General features: G+C 37.6%; 1 long non-coding RNA gene across 1 annotated transcript; it reads left to right on the forward strand.

Annotated features, from left to right (window-relative positions):
- Nucleotides 1-253: 253 nt before the first annotated feature.
- On the forward strand, nucleotides 254-10,633 carry LOC144593111 (uncharacterized). Its single transcript, XR_013547201.1, has 3 exons — nucleotides 254-469; nucleotides 5,605-5,700; nucleotides 8,590-10,633. It is a non-coding gene; the product is annotated as an uncharacterized LOC144593111 (long non-coding RNA).
- The last annotated feature ends 714 nt before the right edge of the window (nucleotides 10,634-11,347 follow it).

Consider the following 11,347-nt stretch of genomic DNA (forward strand, 5'->3'; position numbering starts at 1 on the left):
ACAAAAAGGAGATTGAGCGGTCTTGCCGCATTGCACTCTCTGTACTGCATTCCATTAAGTCAATGGATCAGACCATTCACAAGTAATGCAGGGGTTGTGCTAAAACAAACCTGGCCTAGCTGTTAAAACCACATTGTTAACAGTGCAGTAAAAATATCCAAAGCTCTTTTTTGTTTAAATTCTTAATTTCTCTATTTTGTAACCATAAGCATTCCATACATTTTAAAATTGACAATTTGTATTTTCTTTCCAGATTACTTTATTATGACTACATTTGGTTTGCAGTATTACTTTGCTTTATTGTATAATCCTAGTTGTCGGCAGTAAAATTGAGTTCAATTAAGGAAAGCACATTGATAATGCAAAAAAAAATACTGAAGCTCTTGTTGGGCCACACCTTATAATATAAAATGTATAAATTAAAAGAACTGAGATTGAATTCAGGCAAAGAAAGCAATTGGATTATTCTGTAAGTATAACAATTCCATCCTTTCTCTGAATGTAGCTTCTAATTAGGGTGAACAAAAATCTCTAGCTGTACATTATGAAGTTAAAATACTTGCATTTGCTGGACATTGCCTTATTAATATCAATGCTGCCTTTGTTACTCAATGGTAGCTGTATCCTTAACAGAATGACAATGGTACCACAATTATAGATGGTGGTAATTTTGTATAATGAAAGCAGAGATGCGACTGATAATGAGTGTATATTTCCACTTGACATCAAGCTGCAGAGGATTTCATCATATTGGGAGAATTGTTTAAATCAATGAATGCATCAGAGGCAATACTATTTGCTGTTATTTGATATCTAGTCCCACTGCACAACCAAATTAATGAGTATTCAAACCCAAGGTAGAGCCACAGGAATAGTTTCATTATTTAACTAAGATTTTTGATATTTTGTTCTAAGAATTGGTTAGTCCCAATTAAGTTGTATGCAAATATCAAGCGTGTGAATATCAAATATTGGGGTGGAACTACAATAAGACTCCAAAAATCAATTATTACTGTTGAAATTGTTTTCCCAAAATGGAGAGGATTTGTTTATTGGCTGCTTCAATCAGGTTTTGGAGGTTATATTATTAACTCAAATTTTGAACTTATTTTCATTAGTGTGAAAACTCCATTTTCTGGGACTAAAAATTCCAGGAAAAGATAAGCAATGATCAGTAAGTATTACACTCAACTGGGAAGTGTATTACTTTCTGTTAAATTAAGGTCTGTCTCAAAATTACTGGATATTATCTTAAGGATTTTACAGCTGTTTTGGGCTCATTTTGATGAGGAACTGAATAAGTAAATAGTGAATACTGTACTATATATCAATCTAAATCTGTTGGATTAGAGTTAGAGATACAAATTTATGTCAATGCAGAACATCCAATTGACCTTCAAAATATATGCCTTTCTGCAGCTATACTGTTAATCTACTGTTAAATTCAGAAAGTGTATGAAACATCTGCCTATTTTGACATTAGTATTTTAGTGCTTTCATGATTCATTCTGTTGCTAAAATATACAAAGGATTATTTAAATAAAGGAGGTCATCTTCCAACTATTGTTTATTAACTTGTTTTCAATTGTTGGCAGCAAATTGATTTCCCTGCATAGCTAATATCAGAGCTGAATGTCCACTATTATGAATTGACATGCTTTTACCTGTTCATGATTGTCTAACAGTTGCCGTTCGACTGCTGCTAAATATTTAATGATGGGCTAAAGTGAAAAGTGCTTTTCTAGGTTTAAAGGGCCACTGTATATGTTTCAGATCCTTCCATTTTCCACCTTTTAATCATAAAATAAGTTTGAGACAAACCATGAGCAACATCATAAATCAGATTCTGTCAAAGCCCTGGAATATAAAACTCCAAACTTGAGATATTTATATTGTAGAAGGCTCAGTTTGCAAGCCTTTTGTTGGTAAATAAAATATTATAGGCTGATCTAATCCCAAATGGCCAAAATTGAATTGTTTATTTCTATAACTAACCCTCTTTTTGATGTTAACCATTGATATAACATTTAGATATTGCTGCCTAATCTTTGAGTTTTTTCATTACATGACTACTCTCTTACAGTCCTCATGTAATAAAAAATAGTAAAGAACAAAACAAAGGAGTGTGAAAGAAGCCATGGCAACAATTTTGATTAATTATGTGGTAATGAATCTGAATCAACTCCAAAGTTTGATTTTTTTGCCAAAGACACATGTTCTGTCAAAGAATGGCTGGGAGACTCTAAACTATCCAAGTCCTTTCCAATTTTGATATCATATGTGGAATGTATCTCCAGGTACAAAACAAATTAGTTAACCCTATTTCATACCTGCATATTCTTAATTTCCTCATTTTCTGGAACTGATTTCATCTACAAGTGCTATGTCAGAAACTTTGATGAAAATGGCTTTAATATACATGTTCCACTGCACTAACCATGATATAGATAAATCAGCTTAGAAGGTCAAACTAATTTGTCCAACATAACACTTGTACTATCATTTGTTCACCTTTTCCTTAATGTACACATTAAATTCCTGTGTTCTCTCCAGCTTTATGTTTTGCCATGCGTATGTTCATAGATGCATGTATTAAAATCTATACCAGAAAAACACCGGCATTTAGTGTAGGAAGAAACTGCAGATGCTGGTATAAACCAAAGATAGACGCAAAAAGCTGGAGTAACTCAGCGGGATAAGCAGCATCTCTGGATGGAAGGAATGGGTGACATTTCGGGTCAAGACCCTTCTTCAGACTAATGTGAAGAAAGGTCTCGACTTGAAACATCACCCATTCCTTCTCTACAGAAATGATGCCTGTCCCACTGAGTTACTCCTGCTTTTTGTGTCTAACAGTGGCATTTATTTTGGAACTAAATATTTGTATAAAAATCGTAAGACAAAAACAAGACCTATATATTTACAGTATTCTTCACAATCAAATAAACTGTATTCCCATTTCATACAGTAACTTGGCTCAAAACAATGCTGAATATTTGTTTGCATCTATACCACGCATTCCCTGGAAAGTTTATTTATAAGGTTTTGAAACATAGAATAAAGACCGTAAAATTGAATGCATCTGATACGCCAAAAACAGGTTCGAGGAAACCAATATATTTTTTTAATGCAGATGTGTTAGTGAATATACCAGCATAGTGCTAATACACAACTTTCTCAAAATACCCTGGTGGTTTTGTATGCTTGTGCAACAAAAGTTATTTATATCATTATGGAAGTGATGCATTAATTGCAGCCATTGAACAGATTTATTGATATTTCTGCAAAATACTTATGACAAATTGGTGTAATTTACTATGTTGAGTCCACCGATCTGAAGCTATCACTTTAAGACCTGCTGTGCTTACAATAGTCAGTGAAATAGAAAAGAGAACAGAGTAAAATAGAACAGTAGCTACAACAGCGCTGAAGAGAAGTCACATGTTAAATACAAGCATTATTTAAAGCGAGCTACTCTAAAAAAGTAAATGATTTAGCACGTGCTGCTTTTGTTATTCCCAAATCACATCTTGCAGATTTGCCTGGCTTCTCTGACAATATAGAGGGAGCATCCATTTAATGCCTTTTGCACAGCACCCACATAATGAATAGGCAATGCTCATTCATGGCAATTATCTTGGGACATTTTGAGCTTCCCTCTGCACAATCAGGACATTTACATAGAACATGTCATGTTGAGGTGACAAATTTTCCAGGACAGTATTACCATCTGTCACCAACTGAGCTCTGTGGCACTCAGGGTCTCACCAAATAAGCTCAGGCCCCATGCATGACAAAAGCATTGTTATTTCTGACTGTTTAAACCCATACTTGTGTTCACCCAACATCAAATGAAGACAAATGAACATCTAGTTTTATATTAAAACAGATTAATAAACTGTAAGGATATCCAACCTGGACATTTTTTTGGTTTGCAAAACCACTCAGGGTGAAGGAGATCAGAGCTTGTTACTATGTGCACAATGTATGGAGAAACCAAACAAAAGTACATCAGATAAGTACTATGACCTAGAGAAGGGATGTTATAAATAAAGTGCAAACTAAATGCAGGTGGCTAAAAATGAAATCGCAATACTCTACACAATCAAATTAATATTGGATAAGAATAAGTTCTAGGTGGTGTGTGGAAAACGATGCTGTTTTAATTCAACATTAAGAACTTCAAGTCACCTAGATAGAGATGAAGTAGTTCTACACACATTAAACCCATCAGAATAGGACATCCTTGTGTTCTGTTTCCAGCTATTCCAGTTGTTTTAAGCATTAAAATAAAAACTTGCAGTACTAATTAAAAGCTCATGTAAAAGCAGACAGCTGAAGGTATATCTACAAAGCCTTAAAGCAATTCTATTTAGGAACTGATGTAACAGTTTCAGCAAATTAGACAGCCTGAACTTTACCAACAAGGAATGACATCTCAATGCATGCATTTGGCTCACAGGCTAAAATATGATTTCAGTCTGAAAGACCAGTTTGAAGAAGGGTCTCGACCCAAAACATCATCCATTCCTCTATCCAGGATTGCTGCCCGTCCTGCTGAGTTATTCCAGCATTTGTGTCTATCTTCGGTGTAAACCAACATCTGCAGTTCCTTCCTACATATTATTTTGGGCATTTTATAAAATAATAAATCAATACAATATAATGCAACTCTAGAAGACATTGCCAGTGTTTCTGTATCCATTAACACAAAGGATAATATCAACTTTTCTCATGTTATTCTACCCTCACTAATGGTGCAAGTATATTCTGAGTTTTCTTACATTAAATTGATTTTTAAAATAATTATTAGAGTAATATGTTTTAGTATATATTTAGTGTTCCCTTATTCTCTGTTCCACTTTCCTCTTGTGCCATTGACAAAGGTAGCGTGCAGCGGTTTATTGGAAATCCTGGAGTTAGACTAAGGCTAATCTCTTCCATAAATTTAACACAGGGCTGCAGTGCAGCATCCATGTTTGTTTGTGCCTGAGTCACCAGATCCTGCTTGTACTTGAACGTGCATCAATAAGTCTGCTTCATTCATATGTAAAGGGCTGGACACATTGCATTTCATGTGATTTATAACATAAACATACATGTATTTAATATTTCTCACTAAGCAGCACTCCTGCAAATATTAACCATTGCTACTTTCCAGATACGTGTTTGCGGAGATGACGATGGGGGGAGGGGTGGGGGGGGGGAGGATTGTTTCAGCATTCAAAGAGCAGATTAGCATTGCAGCTCCGCCCAAAATTGATAGAATTCCCTGTGAGAGGTCACTGGGGAAATAGCACCTCTCTCCTGTCCCATAAAATTAATGGTTGAAAATCAGAGCCCTCGGTCGCAGCATCCTCCAAGGGCGCTCACAGCTCTGTTTAATATGCAACAATATCAGCTAGCACTAATTTAGTGAAATTGGAAGATGAATGCGCACAACAAGGCTTTAAATCCAGAGCAGGCAGCGACAATATATTAAAAGAGACTGTGCAAATACAAAAAGGTTCCAAATGCTGAGCAACATCTCGAATTCCTTCAATGTAGCATAAAGGCTCTCTCCTTCCTTCCCTTTCTTCTTGGTAATGGGCGCCCATCCCCCAGATATCTGGCACAACCCCAGCAGATTAATGCCGTGCAGTCTGAACGCGTGGCCGGAGAGAAATTAATCAAAAATCAACAGCCCACAGGATTAATTTAGTAAGTAAATTCCTGTCATCATATAATCATCAGCAATGTAATATTTGACTTTCATCAAATCAGTTTCAGCCAAAGCAGCCAGGGATAATAACGGGAACTGGGAAACAGCTGTTGTCCATCTCCCCCCCCCCCCCCCCCCCCCCCACCCCACCCCACGGGCTCTGAAGAAGCGTCAAGTCTCCCAGTGTTAACGTGACATGCTGCAGCGAACATTTTACTGCAGACGCGAGAGGGCTTGTTTCCTCGCTGCAGCCTCAGCGTCACTTTCACCGCACACTTGTGCATTGGTGTTCCAGTCCTCGTTTAATTTCAAGCAACAACTTTTCTGTTTAAGGAGCCCGTGTGCATCCCATCCCTGAAAGTGTTTCCCCTGTACAGTCACTGACAGGATTTCTTTCCCATTGACCTCTTGAAAATGAGGGTGGTCATGGGGGGGGGGAAGGCAACAAGATCAGAGCAGCACTACGGGCGAAGTATTTCATGTTTAGTTCCTTTTAATTCCCTAAATTTCCCTTCACGGCTCTGGCAGCCTGCTGTTTTAGTACCACGCTTGGATTTCACCGAACGTTAAAATTTACAACAAATGACGACGTTAATTTAAAAATGTGCAATTAAAAAAAAATCAAAGCTTATTAATTTTGCAGCATTGGTATATCTTGGCCTATCGCTTTTGACTCTTAAAAATTGAAATGTAAATGATTATTTTGTCGGGAACCCCATCTTTAAGCCCCAATTCAACCAAACCCTTTAATTAGATTCTAACCTTTTTTACGTTCTAAACAGGCTTTAACATTGCAGTAAGTGTTTACTAGTTTAGTCAGAAATTGTCTTAAATAAAGAGAACAAGGGTTTGTTTTGAGGGCTGTTGATGATTGTTAATTAAAGCAGGGACGTTATCCTCCAGCATCTAACATGGTTGGCAACATACAGCACCTTGAAAATGCAGTTGTATTTCCTACATGTACCTTAATATTACTATATTATGGAAGAAAGAATATTCCAGTCGTAACATGTTGAATTTTCATACATTTTAAAGAATGACCTACATTCATCTTTCAGCTGAAAATTTAACCAAACTTTTCTATTGCCATGTATGTCCTGAAAACCAGTCATCCACTCTTGGTGTGTTATTTTGACTAGAGAGTAAAACTACATCAAAAGATGTCATACTGCAATAGTCATTTTGGTTATTTTGCTGCAATTCGTTGCACTAGTGCCAAATTAAATCTGACCAGCACATTGTTCCATTAAATACACCTTACTCCCTTTGCAAGATTCTATGCATTTGTTAATGTAATTATATTACTGTGGAGTAATTATTTGGGGCCCCAAGGAGAACAGTGAATACGCCACATCACACGAGTGCATTCATTAATGCAACTGTCGTCCTTGAAGATTATATGTATAAGCTCAGGTCAGTGGAAGCCCTGAGTGTACAAAAATAAATGTTATTTATTTGCACTTGATCCTTTTTGTCATGGTAGGAAAAGGATATTCAACATTAGTAACACAGTGAGGTGAATGGTCCAGGTTTAATGTGTAAAACTAGTTAACATTAGCAGTTCTGTGTTGCTTTTAACTTCCAGTCTGACAGAGAACACTTCTCAAATACCAGGGCCTAGCAGGTTTAGTTTAAATTAAATTTTGCAGAATATCCAAGTCTATTACAGGAAATTAGGAAGAACTAACATCTCAGCATGGCTATCACTCACTTTTATTGAGTCTTTTTGACCAGTCTTTCTTAGCTTCATGTGCACCTGTCGATAAACTGCGATTCATTGTTAGAGTTGTCTTGACAAATTGGTGCACATTAACACTCGTAGTAGCTACCCAAATCTGCAGCACTGGAGGGGATCAGTGGTTCTTCTCTCTTTCAAATACAATGCAATCAAACAGATTCATCACAAAAGCAAGCCATATATCAGCACAAACATCACCAGACTAAAACTGCATTTTTAAAAAAGTGAATTGGGAGAGAATCACATTATTATTTCTAATGAGAAACTGCTCCATTTCTTTAACTGAGCAACTAGTGTTGTCAACCCTTCCAAAATATATTTGAGAATATAGAGAACTCCTCATGTTGGTAAGTATATTGAGACAAAATATTTGCTCAATTAGACACTATGCAAAGTGACCTAACTAACCTGCATCTGTGCTATTCAACCAGTGTAATTTGGGGAAGGAAACTTAACAGGATAGTCTGATGTGCAAATGTGCATCTCTGGCTGCTGATGAGGAACAGGCCGTTCTGCTGTCCTTGATGATCAAAGAGGAGAGCCTGCATTGATGGATCTGGTAGAGAGAAAGAGAAAAAAAATACAGGCCATTCTTTGTGGTTCTCCTTTCAGAAAACGCCACAAAATAAAATTTATTTACACAAACGTGCAGCCTTTCAGTGCTTTATCATCGATTAAAGGTCACACTCTACAATGGCCTTGGCTATGCCAGAGGCACAGAACCAGTGATAGAATAAAATCGATAAAACCATTCGATCTATCATAGCCCCACCTGTATACTCTGTGCTCTTCCCCCTCCCATGCGCTGATATATTGAACATTCTTTGATAGATTGCTGTTTATTTACTATTTAGATTTTCCCATACTATTTTCATTTTAACTTTAACCTTTGTTATTAACTTCTGGTTTCAGTTTAATATTTTTCTTTACCCACCTTCCATCTGATTCAAGACAAATGAACTACGTAGAGTTTTGCAGAGGATAAGGCAAGGTCTGAACTGAATGACCTGGGTAATTTACAGAGAGGCGTATGCTTGCCCTTAAAAGATATTTTTGATGGGTAACGCTTAATGTCATCAAATCATTTTCAGAAGTATAAAAAAAAATCTGTACTTGGTGTTGAATAATATATAACTTTTTGCTGAAACAGGAAGGAGAGATCATCATCGAACAGAACAAGGACAAAGACATGCAAAGGAATACAAAACATCTGGATCAATTTAAAAATGCAGAAGTTATCTAATTTTCTGGTGATATATATAGCTGACAGAGCACTGAACAAATCTTTTTTATAAAAATCAAGTTAATAAACAAGCAGAAAATTACACATATGAAGTGGTGGGTTATTCTAATGATTGGATTAACTGCACATTGATTAATGGACTGGTCCTTGTAGGAGATGGTGCCACTTTTTTTGAATGAATGGTTCAAGTAATTGTTAGATTCTTATGCAGCCTCGGATGACACTATAGATCTGTTATGTGAAAGTCATTCTTAATTTTTGTGAGCAAGGGATGGCAATGATTCTCAATTATTGATCGCACTAGCATGTAATAACACCTTTGTATCTTTTCACTCTCATTAGCTAAATGTCAGTAAATTCCACACTTTCATAACAGGATACATGAGTAATGCAGTAGGAAAGTATCATACATGAATGGCACAGTAGAAACCTATTTTAAATGAATTCAAAGCATAGGATGGGGTCAATACCCGATATAATTTACTTATATTTAAACTAAATCAAATACTTAAGTAAAAACAAGGGACAAGTTGCTTAAATGCATAAACTTTAATTAATATATATTTTCTTAATTGATGTTGGGCAGTAAAAAAGTCATTACACAAAAATAAGGCTTTTGGGGTTGCGGAATAGTGTGGATTGCAGGTTGATTAATGGTCAGAAAAATAGATAGTGGGAATAAATTGGACATTTTAAGGATTGGTGCCAGTCGTCTATAGTATTACCTATCGCAATGGTTTAAATGTGACAACCACGTATAGTGTGTTCAGATTTGCTAATGGTAAAGGTAGCTGGAGAAGTAATCTGTGAGGAGGTGTTAAGAGAATGGTGAACATGTACTGTAAGTGCTTATAGGTGTGGCAAAGGTGATGGAACAAGAGGAAATGCGAAATTAGCTAGCCATTAATGAAATCTATTTGCTTTACAAGAGAAAGTGAAAAATGTTGTTATACTGACGTTTTTGGTATCTTATACACAAATTATAGACAGTTATGAAGAATGTATTTATGAAATAAACTCTCACGTTAGATTTATTATATGTTGCTTGGAGTATAACACTAATGAAATCTTTCTGCCATTATAAAGGGTCATGATGAGACCTCACCGGGGTACCATGTGTTTTCTCTTCTTTACCTGAGGAACATCTTACTGATGGTAAAGGGAGAACAATTGAAATTCAATAAACTAATTTCCGCAATGAGGGGAGTTCTCATTAAAACAAAATTCTTAAGGGGCGTGCAGCATAGGAGGAGGGTGAGGGTGCTTTCTCTTGAAGAGTCTAGAATTGTGAATTGTAATCTCAGTTTTTAAAAAGCATCAGCCATTTAGGAAAAAAATGAGAAGAAATGGCATTGTTGCAGTAATTTTGAATTTTAAAGTTCTCTACTTCCATGCACCGTGGATATATTCCATCCACACCCCCCCCCCATCCCCCTAATCTTCGCACATCCCCATTCCTTACCACTCATCACTTCAATTTCATGTTTCATGTATTTTGTGTTTTTATGAATGTTGGCAGGTCAATTTCCCTCCTGGGATAAATAAAGTTCTATCTCATCGTATCGTATCGTGCTTCTAGGCTTTGTCACTTACTCTGCCCATCTGCCAATCAACCCACCTTCCTCACCTGCATCCACCTATCACTTGCCAAGCTTTGTTGCACTCCTACCACTCTTTGTCAGCTTTCTCCCACCCCACACCAATCAAGCTGAGAAAGGGTTCTGACCAAAACTGTCGTCTCTATGATTCCCTCCACAGATGCCGTCTGACCCACCGAGTTCCTCCAGTACCTTGACCTTTGCTCAAGTTACAGTATCCACAGTTCCCTCTGCCTCCATAATCTATATACTAAAACTCTTGTCTGTTTGTTTGTTTGTTCCTGAACTACAGCCAAAACGGTATACGATAGCGCAACAATTTTAGGCCCACCTTACTCACCGTCGTCCCTTTGGTGCTAATGGAAGCAGTTTCATTGAAATTGATCATTTAAACTTTATAGTTTTAAAGTTATTCACATGTTAAAGTTTAAATCTATCTCCTAGGGAGGGGGGTGGAGGGAGGGGGGAGGGGGGGAGGAGGGATAAGGGGAGGGGGAGGGGAGGAGGGTTGGGAGGGATGGGGGATGGAGGGAGAGGGAGGGGGTTGGGGACATGGGGGAGGGAGGGGAGGGGAGGAGGGGGAGAGGGGAGGGATGGGGGAGGGAGGGGGAGAAGGGGGGGAGGGGGAGGGAGGGAGGTTGGGGGGGAGGTTGGGGGGGTGAGGGCAGAGGGGAGGGGAGGGAGAGGAGGGGAGAGGGGAGTGGGGGGAGAGGGGGTGGGGGAGAGGGGATATCTGATAGGTTTATAAAATTATGAGAGGCTTAGATAGGGCAGACAGTCAGAATTTTTTTCTAGGGTGGAAATTGTCATATACCAGAGGGCATGGTTTTAATGTGAGAGGGGGTAGGTATAAAAATGTGCAGAGCTAGTTATTCTTTTACACAGCGAGAAAGTAGATGGCTGAAACCGTGGTGGCAGAATCAGATACAATAGTAGCATCTAAGAGGCTTTTAAAGAAGCACATGAATATACAGGATATGGATCACATCAAGGCAGAAGGGATTAAATTAATTATGCATACTGTTTGACACAAGCATCGTGGACTGAAGGGCCTGCTCCCGTGCTGT

This window comes from Rhinoraja longicauda, chromosome 4 (genome assembly GCF_053455715.1).
Source record: "Rhinoraja longicauda isolate Sanriku21f chromosome 4, sRhiLon1.1, whole genome shotgun sequence".
NCBI classification, from domain to species: domain Eukaryota; kingdom Metazoa; phylum Chordata; class Chondrichthyes; order Rajiformes; family Arhynchobatidae; genus Rhinoraja; species Rhinoraja longicauda.